Genomic DNA, 12,068 nt, shown 5'->3' on the forward strand with positions numbered 1-12,068 from the left:
GGCAAGCAGCATAGGAACTCTTCGCTGCGTATCTAGAAAAGCGAGGGGTAAAGGGTATAGATTTAAAAAAGGAGCTCCCAGGGTTGCTAGCCTACGGTTATGCTAGGGGCGTGTTTCTTAACCCACACACGGTTCATGAACTCGCTGAATGGAGAAAGTTTGGGGATATACTGTGGGAGGCAGTGTTAGAAGATGATAAAACAGCAAAGAAATTGGGCAAGCTATGGAATGTGGTACACAACTCCCTACTTCAACATTTTTCTGAGCGTAATGCGGCAGAAAGGGCAACAGAAGCTCATAGGAAAAATATAGGGTATGGTCGTGAGGACGATCCTCTCGCGCCTTCGGTAAACAAGGTGTTAATACCGATGAGTTCACAACAGTGTGGTGTGGAGGATCCGGTTACAGGCGCGGGGGGGGGGGGCCGTCTGCACCTCCTCTGTCGGGAGGAGGACGAGCTGGGGGCTAGAGGGGGATGCGAGCTGAGCCCGCTGACCCCCCACAGAGAGCGCGAGCAAAGCCCGCCGCCCCCCCGCACAGGGAACGCGGGCTGAGCTTGCCGCCCCCCCACGGAGAGCACGAGCCAAGCCTGCCACCTCCCCCACCTGAACGGCCTGCGCAGAGGCGCCAACAGCGCAAAACTCTTGGAGAGTCAGATCCTATCCCAGGGGCACTCAGTGACCCATGGTGGGAGATGGCTAAACAAAGGAGAGAGGCTTGGGCTGCTCTGGCAAGAGAGGCAATGCAAATGGGGGATAATGGGGCAATGGAGGCCACTACTGCTCTTGCCTGTCCGGTTACATACACGCCCAGTATGATGCTCAGGGGAACCATACACAGAATCTGGCGGAGTACACTCCTTTAGACTGGAAGTTGCTATCTCAATTGCGGTCCACGGTTAGTCAGTTCGGGGTGAAAAGCGAACCTGTTAGGCAGATGCTAGATTATCTCTTCAATATGCAAATTTTGTGCTCGAATGATTTGAGGGGAATAGTGCGGCTAATATTTACTCAGCACCAGCAATTGTTGTTTCCTGCACATTGGCAGGCTTATAGTTAATGAGCTGGTCGCGACACAGCGAGCTCAGGGGGACCCGTTGCATGGAGTGACAGTGGATGAGCTCATGGGCTTAGGGGCATACCTGCGCACAGAGGCACAGTTGATATCAGGACCAGATAAGCTCAGAGAAACCATGCGGTTGGTACGTGCGGCCATAGAAAGGGTTAAAGAGCCAGGAGGGCAGCCGGCATACATGGGCATAAAACAAGGTAGAGAGGAATCGTTTGGGAGTTTTATTGACAAAGCAGCTGTGGCTATAGACCGGACTGGCGTTGCAGAATACATGAAGGGGGCGCTTTTGAAACAGTGTGCCTTACAGAATAGCAATTCGGCCACGCAAAGGGTGCTAGCCACTCTGGGAGCAAATTGGACCATTGAGGAAGCGCTAGAGCGAATGGCATTACAGCCAGCAGCCTCACAAGCATTCTTAGTAGATGCAATAAAGGAATTAGGGGTAGGGCTGCAAAAGCAAGCAGAATCCACTCAAAATCAGGTGTTAGCTGCTCTTGCTCCTCTCCGAAATGGCTCAATGGCAGTCACGCAGGGAGGCTCAAGAACATACCCCAAATGTTACCGATGCGGCAATGGGGGACACATGCGCCGAGAATGCAGAGCGACCAGTGTGTGGTGCCAAAACTGCCTATCCAGCTCCCACAACACTACGGCTTGCCGGCACTGATCGAGAAACAGTCGGCAGAGCGTGATCGCCGGCCGCGCCCAGACACAAGTTGCCGCCGTGACATCAGCGCCACCTCCTGTCTGCAGCCAGCAACAGCAGGAAGCCTCGGCTTGGACATATCGGCAGCAGTAGATGTCACATTAATGATGAACTGGCCTGAAAGGATACCAGCTGGAGTAAACGGTCCTCTCACGCTACAAGGACAAAAATGTGGAGCCTTATTGCTCGGACGCTCCTCAACATCTATGCTGGGACTATTTGTATTACCTGGGGTCATAGATGCGGACTATACCAGAGAAATACAAATCATGGCTTACACCTCTTATCCCCCGATAAAGATAACCAAAGGACAACACATCGCGCAATTGGTACCACTACCACAGATGACATCGAGTATTCCATCGCTTACTGGACAGAAGTGTGATGGAAAGGGTTTTGGCTCCACCAGCATTACACTCCTGGCTGTAGATCTTCAAGAGAGGCCAAAACAAAGACTTGAAATTACCCATGGACATCAGAGCATAACCCTTTATAGATTATTGGAGACGGGAGCAGACACCAGCATCATATCGCCAGAAGCATGGCCACAGCATTGGCCCCTGTTCCCATCAACAAACATGCTCACGGGAGTAGGAGGACTTACTTTGGCAAGAAAAACACCACCTCTGTCAGTGCGCATTGATGGGCAACAAGTGTCTGTTGTGTTTTCAGTCGTTCAGTTGCCCCCTACAGTCTCTTGCCTGATAGGCAGGGATGTTTTAACACAGCTGGGGGTGGTGTTGACCAATCACCACCCTTTGGGGTAATTGCCATTGCTTGGACTTTCCCCATTCCCCTCACCTGGAAAACAGATACACCGGTGATGGTTAAGCAATGGCCCTTGAAAGGGGAGAGTCTTATACATGCCCATGAATTGGTGAAGGAACAATACGAGCAGGGACATTTACGACTCTCAACGAGTCCGTGGAACACGCCCATTTTTGTGATCAAGAAGAAGTCGGGGAAATACCGCCTGGTACATGATCTACAAGCTGTGAATGACCAGATGGAACCGATGGGGGCCTTGCAACCTGGTCTTCCGAACCCAGCCATGATCCCTCAAGATTGGCCACTTCTAATCATTGATTTAAAGGATTGTTTTTTCACTATCGGACTGCAACCCGATGACATGAAGAGATTTGCCTTTAATCTACCAGCAATAAATCGTGGGGAACCAGAAAAAAGATCTGAGTGGACGACATTGCCGCAGGGGATGCGCAACTCCCCCACGTTGTGCCAGCTTTATGTTGACGCTGCATTACAGCCATTACGTCAGCAGTGGCCAGCTACCATAATATATCATTACATGGATGATATTTTGTTTGCGCAGCAACAGCCATTTTCCCCTTTGCAAGTTGACAGCATCAAAGACACTCTTGCAGCATCTTCACTTGTTATTGCCACAGAGAAAATTCAGACCACGAAACCATGGAAGTATTTGGGATGGACTCTAATGGACCAAACAGTGGTACCCCAAAAATTAGAACTGCACTTGGACATTAAGACTTTACATGATGCTCAAAAATTGCTAGGAGACTTACAGTGGCTAAAACCCATTGTGGGAGTACCAAATCACTTGTTGGAGACCCCCTACGACCCTTGTTAAAGGGCACAGACCCCACTACCCCTGTATGCCTCACAAAGGAACACCATACCGCCCTACAGCAAATCAGTAATTGTGTACAACAAGGGTATGTGTCTCGTCGACAGCTAGATTGTCCTATTGACCTCACCGTTTGGAATAGTCCTTGTCACCTGCTTGGCGCTCTCTCCCAATATGAGAACAAAACAGGGGAGATACGGGTATTGGAATGGCTGTCACCACCATTACAACATAAAAGAACAATATTTTCAAAAATTGAACAATTGGCTGCATTGATTAAAAAAGGCTGTCTCAGAATTACTGAAGTGGACAGTCGAGAACCTGCCACCATTAGGATACCCATGGAAAAAGAGACACTGGATTGGTACCTGGTTAATTCAGTGGACTTACAGGAAGCATTATTGACATCATCTGCAAAGGTGGAGACAAGCAAGTTAGTGCCCAGAGTCCTGCAATGGATGACAGAATGGGACTGGATCACTCGGCCGCTGAGAAGAGAGCGCCCCATAGAAGGAGCCACCACAGCCTTCACAGGCGCAGGGAAGAAATCGAGACATGCTGCTGTCACTTGGCAAGAAAAAGGACAATGGAAGCATCAACTTCTTACAGCAGACCCTGCAGACAGCCTACAAACCTTAGAATTGTTAGCAGTAGTATGGGCAATGTCCAATCTGCATGAGCCCTTGAATGTGGTCACAGACTCCATGTATGTCGCTGGAGCAGCCAGACGTATAGAAGGAGCAGCAATTAAGGAAGTGAATAACAAGCGGGTGTATGAGTTACTGGTTCAATTAAGGAAAGCTCTCTGGGATAGAAGTGCAGTGTACTCTGTAATCCATATCAGGAGCCATAAGTGGTCCGAGGGCCTAGGAGAAGGGAATGAGCATGCAGATAAATTGGTTACCTTACCCATTGATAACTCTTGTCCTGTTGATAAACATACATTGGCAAGAGAAGCCCATATTAGGTATCATCAAAATGCAAAAGGGTTGGCTTATCAGAAGCCAAGGCCATTGTCAGGGCTTGTCCAATATGCAGTTATCATTATGGGGGAATAGGTCTGGGCTGCGGAGTTAATCCTCGAGGTTTAGAAATGAATGAGAAATGGCAAATGGATGTCACGCATGTAGCCAGGTTTGGTAGGCTCAAGTATGTGCATGTTACTATAGATTCATATAGCCACTACATATGGGCTACAGCTCAGGGAGGAGAGAAAGCGATACAAGTGATCAGGCACTTATTGAGCTGCTTTGCTGTCATGGGAGTCCCAAAAAGTATCAAAACAGATAATGGCCTGGCCTACACAAGTGCTAGGGTCCGAAAGTTTTTGGACCAATGGTCTGTCAAGCATGTGACAGGTATTCCACATTCCTCCACAGGACAGGCGATAGTAGAAAGAGCAAATGGTACCCTCAAACAGTATATTGACAAACACCAGGATTTAAAGGACCCACAAGCATGCCTGACTAAGGTTTTGTATGTGATCAATCATTTATGTGTTTTTGGGGAGGACGATGGCCCCCCTGCAGTTAAACATCACCCGAGGTCAAGTCAGGAAGCTATTAAGGAAACGGAGGTCTGGGTGAAGTATAAAAACCCAAGCACAGGGATATGGGAAAAGCCCGCAAAAGTACTGTACTGGGGTCGGGGATATCTTTGTGTTTCCTCACCAACAGGGCCTCTGTGGGTGCCTGCCAAGTGGACTAAACCTGTCTTTGATGCAGCATCTGGTGGACAACCTTACGGAGGGGGACAAGGAGCGTCTGGAGAAGAAGCTGCTGCTGATCTTGCAACCCTTATTGCTGCAGCTGAAGGGACACTCGAAAGCGGTGGACAGAGCAGTGACACACCACTACCGGACGGCCAGGGAGCTGATTGACACTGTTGAAGCACTATTGACCTTCCGCATAAAAGGACCAGCGAGGCAGCGCTGCCTTGAGTGTCCCAGCCCCTGTTGTGCTGCGTGGGTAGCTCTATATTGTGGGGGTTGTGGTAGAACCTTTTGGTTAGAACAGTCCGGGATCTGGGGTTTATGGTGTGATACCTGTAAGCATAACTACACATGGGGGGAAGACTGGCAAAGGGAACTAAGGAGACAGACGGGGCTAGGTACAGCCCTAGCTTTAAATCTTTATGAGTCTCCCGAGCAGAAAATCTTGGCCTATTACCAGTGGGAGGTACAGTGTATTGTGAAAAGAGTTAAAGCTCAAAGCAAGTCATACATAGCTTCTGCTAGGTGTAGAAAATTGGTGCCTCTAACACAGCATTCTGTAGCAGGACCCATTAAAGATGATCCCGATGAGGCATTGGACTCCTGCATTGAGACTCTTCAGGGATTTAGATTGCAAAAGTTAGGATCGGTGAGGTTGAAGACAGATAAGAAAAGGAAAGCGAGAAAGAAAACAGAAAAATGAGGCTTATTTTTGTTATACTGCTTAGTGCTGTGGCAGATGGGGCAGTAGGAGTAACGCGCTTTAATCAGCCTAGAGATAACATATGGATAACGCTTGCTAATCAAACTAACCAATCTTCACTTTGTCTTAGCCTTGGGGGGGTTACTAATCCATTTCGAACATGTTTGGTGGGTCTTCCAGTGTGGTCCCCTCGGGAATTTTGCAGTCTGATCAATAATCAAACTCTATGCATGCGCAATCTGACAAACATTAAACCACCTATGCCAGATTACACCGCAAATCAAAGTGATGGTTACCGCCAATGCTTAATAATCTTATTGCTTAATACTACCCTGCATTCTCCTCCAGAGGAGCTAGATCTCTTTGGAAGTGCAAACGCCAGTATAACTAACACCTCAAATGGTGGATGGTTCAGTTTTGAGCCCTTAGATCCACAGAATTTACATCGGCCTAGAGACGCATGGGCTACCCTGGATTCATCCCTCAGTTTGGATACAGTATCCAAAACAGGTTTATAGTCAATGTAGAGGCACTAACATTAGGGCACCTGCAGGGATATTTCTAATCTGTGGAGACAGAGCTTGGAATGGTATACCAGTCAGGCCACAGGGTGGACCTTGCTATTTGGGGAAATTGTCATTGTTTCACCCCAGTGTGTCTTCATTAATGCAACTCAGTCAAAATTCAAGCAGGAGGAGACGCAGCCTGCATAACTTAGACTGCAGCCGGATAGGAGGCCCACGGTTCTGGAATGAGTTAAAACAAGTGATGGCCTCAACTGTCTTGCCCGGAGGAGCTGCAAATAAAGCTATGAACTTAGCAAAGCAGTTGGGATGCTGGGCCAAGGATGAGCTAGACAAGATGTCACAAATTTTAGATATGCTAACTGCAGATGTGCAAAGTGTTAATCATGCTGTTTTGCAAAATAGAGCTGCTATAGATTTTTTGCTTTTAGCACAAGGTCATGGATGTGAAGAGTTTGAGGGAATGTGTTGCATGAATTTGTCTGATCACTCTGTGTCTATTCATGCGAAGATAAAAGAATTACAGCAGGGACTTTACAATCTTAAAGAAGAAGAGGGTTTAGGAATCAACGAATGGCTTAGAAGCTTAGGACTTGGACTGTGGCTGAGAAACCTTGTGATATATGCTATAGGGTTACTGGGTGTGATTTTGTTGTTTTTGCTTATTTTGCCTTGTATTTTTAATTGTATTCAAAATATGGCTAGCCAAATATTAGAAAGAACCTGGCAGACTAGCCTCCTTGCCCAAGAACAAAACGGGGGAAGTGTGGAGAGTTTTGTCAAAGAGTGGCTTGAGGAGAGAGGACACAGCCGAATTAATTTGGGAAAGATGTCCTAACTAGGGCAGAGGCAGGCAGAGGCCTTTTTGTGTCTGTTGAGAATGTAGCTGGATAGAGAATGGAAAAGTACAAGACCATGGTTAGTTCCAAATCTTGCAGGTGCGAGATAATGTGTCCTTGGGCCTAGCGGAGTATGATAAAGAAATGGACAGTGAGGCGTGAGAGGTAGAGAACGTAGGCCCAAAGGAAGGTGGATGAGTTAATGGTATAGTTTAACCAATAGATTGCTTGGCTTACAGAATATTCATAAGCTTATTATTTGCTGTATAAGTGTTTGATACTTTCTTCAATAAACTGGACCTATGATGAACCATCTGGTGTCCTGGTCTCCTTCCTACGACATGACCACAAATTGGTAATTGATGCACTCGGTGCTGCACAAACAATGTTTCTTTGGCTTTCAGCTGTATCCAGGCACAATTGTGGATGCAGTCAGTTGCTGCCTCAATTGTAAGAGAAGGTGAAGAAGACACTTTTCCTACTGAAATTTGGAAAATAATTTGGGACAATGCCACTGATTTTGAAAGAGAATTCCAATCCTGGTGGAACTTAGTGAATTTTACTTACAACCCCATTACAAACATAGCCACAGCTTTTGTGTTAACCATATGTAATGCCTCAGTGCATTTGACAGCTCCTACGATAGCATTAGGGCTGAATTGTGATGGAGCTATTCTCTATCCTTCTGAGCATAGGGAATGGGCCCATCATATTTGTGAGAAATGGCAAACTGTCAATTTAGAATCTTGTATTGTCCGAGAACAAGGGTTCATCTGTAAAAGCAATGCAATCCTGGCTTAAGACATTTGTTTAGATACAGAGCAAAATATCTGTCATTATGAAATTTGTCCCAATGAGGCATCTGAAACAGTCCTTATATATATACAGGCAATGGGTGTGTGCATGCTTCAGAACTGCTTGTGATTTTGTATTCGTAGAGAATGTTGTAGATACTGAAAATGATTCAAATTTCTGTGCTTGTAACTTTACTAAGATTACAGGATGTGATTTCTCTTATGAAGCTCCAGTTACCTCTCACTACCTGTTGCAATCTAACTACACACTGATTCACAAACTGATGCCTACTCCTATTGGGATGAATCTCACTTTGGTAAGACAACTGCTGCTCCATCAAGACTTGGTAGAAATCCTTGAAAATATTAAGAAAAACAGACAGAAACCCTGGTAACTGTTCATCACAATGTGAGACAGATACACCGTGTTATGGAGACGGTAAAGAAAGATGCCGAGCTGTTGCCTTCTGATACAAGGCACGGCGACCTGGTTCTGAGGAAACGGCACGGCGACCCACTCTCCAGGGTCGCTCGGGCCAATGAAGCACACAGACACCAATGTAGTGGACGGTCAAAAGGCCTTTATTATCTCATCTCGCGGGGTTTTATAATCTAGGGGTTTTTCTACGTCAGAGGGGGTCTGTCTTTACCATCTATGGTTAGTAAAGAATGGAAAGTTACTGGGAAGGAAATGGAAAGTTACTGGCATCTCGGTTTAGGGAGGCTACATTCCCATGTTAATTTCTTATCTAAGGGGAACAGGGGCCCTGCCTTCCCGTTACATCGCGAGATCTTCCGATCACCTGTCCCTATCTACCACACCGAGCACAGGTGGTGAGATACCCTCTTTGGGTGGTCACCTACTGCCACGGGTGTCCGAACAGTATGTGTCATCCCATTGTTATCCTTTTGATTCTAATTCTGATTGGTTTTATCTTGTCTTTATCTTTAATTTGTTTATTGCTTTTGCTTTTGATTATTTGTGATTTGTTTCAACCATTTAAAAATTGTTACAAAAATAATACTATTTTAATTAATTAACCATTTTGAAAATTGTTATGAAAATAATACTGTTATAATCAATATTAATTATGTTTGTTTATAGTCTCCCTTTTCCCCCTCTTTTTCCTATACTTTCTTTTCTTCCTTCTTCTCTCTCTCTCTCTCTCTCTTTCCTCTCTGTCATACTGTCCCTATTTTTCCAGGTTATACTACCAACATACGGCGAGTTCTGCAGACTCATCAACGACACTCCAGAGCCCTGCGGATGAAGATCCCTCAAGACAATAGTGAGTCACGGGGTCGTGTGAGAGTCTGTCTGAAATATCCCTCATCTGCCTCATGATCGTCATTGGGGGGGTCACTGAAAAACAGACCCTTCCTGTCTGAAGTTTCTGATCCTTTAGGGGAAAGTCATATGCCTGAGACCCGAGAGCATTGCTAAATTATTGTTTTCACAGGTGCATTTGCTATATGCTACACTGAGCTCAAAGGGCATTTTGCCCTTTTGCACAATAGCTCTGGAATTCTCCCCACCTCTCGGCCTGGCTGAACTTCTCCTAGGCTTTAGGGTGGTCCCCCCCAAAGAAGACCCCTCTCAATTGTTTGTAACAACCGTGACAGACAAACTGAGATGTAAGACGTCTCTTCATCAAGAGACTGAGACACAAAATCCCTATGTGAGAAGGCTCCCTCTCACCTTCTTCCAGAGACTGGGACTGAAACCCCCAAATCAGGGGAGGTCTATGGGGGGGAGAAGGAAAGCTGCCCAAAGCAAGGTGGATGTTGCAAGTGCAGGCAGTCAACCACAAAAACAATGGCTCTCGCCTACTGCCAAACATGGACTGTGTGTACCCCTTTCCAAACACCATTCTTTCCCCCCGAAGATACAGTAAACTAACTTTGATTCGGTTGCAAAATCCATCCCCCTCTTCTCCCATCAAAAAAGAGTATAATTGGGGTCCAGATGAACTGGGCCTCTGAGATCTCCCCGGACATGGAGAGAACTGGTGAACTCCATCAGCTGGACATGGAGTGACTTCGCAGTTCGATGTTTGGTACCTGAATACCCATTCTTTTTCCTCCTTCTTTTTCCTTTTTTCCCTGATTCCTCCCCAATGCGTTTTTGCTGTGGTTATTTCAATAAAGGTGCATTTGTTTTGATTATCGCTGCAAACCCCCTTGTCAGTTCTTTTGCACCCTGAGATCAATCCACGAACCATCACGAAACCCGTTCGTAAGGACAGATCATGACACTCCCAAACTGCATTCCCGGGATCCGCCCGCCTCTCCCAGCCCCAGACCCCCCTTCCCGTGACTCAGGGACCTCTGGAGCCCCATTCCTGCCTTTCCCAGCTCCCAGACCCCACTGCCCTCAACACCGGGGACCCCTGGACCCCCTTTGGTGGGCACAGGGACCCCCTGGATCCCCCATCCCGCCTCTCCCAGTCCCTTCCTTGAACCTTGGACCCTTCCCGGCTCTCCCGGCTCCGCTTCCCGACCTTTGGACGCCCCCAGACCCCCCAATCTCTGCGTCCCCCCAGTTCTCCACCCCCTGCGCGTCCTGCGGGGGGTCCGGGCAGGTCCCGGGGGTTTCAGGGGAATTCCCAGGGTTTGCTCTGTCCCCTCCCCCGCCCCGCGCTGCCCCGGTCACTTTCGCCTCTCCCAAGCTGCGGCTCCGGGATCCGCCTGGGCCCCGGTACCGGGACCCCCCTGACCCGCAATTCCCGGGCACGGGGACCCCCGAACTTCCATTTGCGGGCGAACCCCCCTTCCAGGGCACAGAGACCCCCTTGAACGCTCATTTCGGGGCACCGGGACCCCCCTGTAACCCCTTCCCCAGGCTCGATATCCCCTGCACTCACTTATCTGGAGCCTGGAAACCCCTGAACCCTGAATCCCGGGCACGGAAACTGCCCTGAACCCCGATTTCTGGGCACGGGGACCTTCTGCATCCACTTATCCGGCACCGGGACCCCCTGAACCTCAATTTTAGGCAGCAGGACCCCTTGAACCCCGGAATCCGGGAAGTGAACCCCCCTGAACCCCATTTCCTGGGCACTGGGACCCGAGTGCATCCCATTATCTGGCCCTGGGACCCCCTGAACCCCCATTCCACTGCATCAGGACTCTCTCGAGCCCCCATTCATGTCAACGGGGACCCCCTGCACCCCCTTCCCGGTCACTGGATCCCTGCCATGCCGTTGTCTGGCACCAGGACACCCCTGAATCCCCATTCCGCTGCACCAGGACCCCCGTGCACTCCCTTATCCAGGACTGGAACCTTCCCAAACCCTCCATTCTCACACACCGGGACCCTCCCACACTCCCTTATGCATCATGGGAACTGCCCTGCAGCCCCTTATCCATCACGGGGATCCCCCTGCACCCCCTTATCCAGTCCCAATGTCCCCCCCCCGCACCCCTTTTCCCAGCCCTCCCCCTCCCAGAGACCCCCGCCCCCGCTTTTCCTTGACCCTGGCACCCCCTGAACCCCCACTCCTGCCTTCCCCAGCCCCCACCCATCACCTTCCTCAACACTGGGGATCTGCCCGTGCACCCCCTTTCCTGGGCACAGGGACCCCCTGCACCCCCCATTGCCCTCATCCCCCTTCCCTTGACCAGGGACCCCCTGAACCTCCGTTCCTGGGCAGAGGGACCCCCCTGCACCCCCTAATCCAGGACTGGGACCCCCTCCTGGATCCCCTTCACGTGTTCTGGGACCTCCCGCACCCCTCCCCGGCCCTCCCGCCCTTCCCAGATCCCAGACCCGCCCTTTTCCTTCACCTTTGCACCCCCAGATCTCCCAAATTTCCGGGTCCCCCCAGTTCTCCACTCCGGGCGCTTTCTTAAGGGGGTCCCAGGGGTTCCCAGGTGGTTCTCAGAGAGCTCCAGGGCGGTCGCAGCGGGATCCAGAGGGATCCAGAGGGATTCTCTGCAATTCCCCCGTCCCCTCCCCCCGCCCCGCCCTCCTCGGTCCCTTTCGCTTCCGCGTCCCAACCTGCGAGACCGGGATCTGCCCGGCGACCGGTGACGTCACTGACAGATCGGGCTGCCATTGGTGGGCAGGAAATAGCGAAGCCAGTGGCGAGGCCGGAGCCAGATCTGGGGGCGGGGT

This window comes from Zonotrichia leucophrys, unplaced genomic scaffold (genome assembly GCF_028769735.1).
Source record: "Zonotrichia leucophrys gambelii isolate GWCS_2022_RI unplaced genomic scaffold, RI_Zleu_2.0 Scaffold_155_110418, whole genome shotgun sequence".
Taxonomy (NCBI): domain Eukaryota; kingdom Metazoa; phylum Chordata; class Aves; order Passeriformes; family Passerellidae; genus Zonotrichia; species Zonotrichia leucophrys.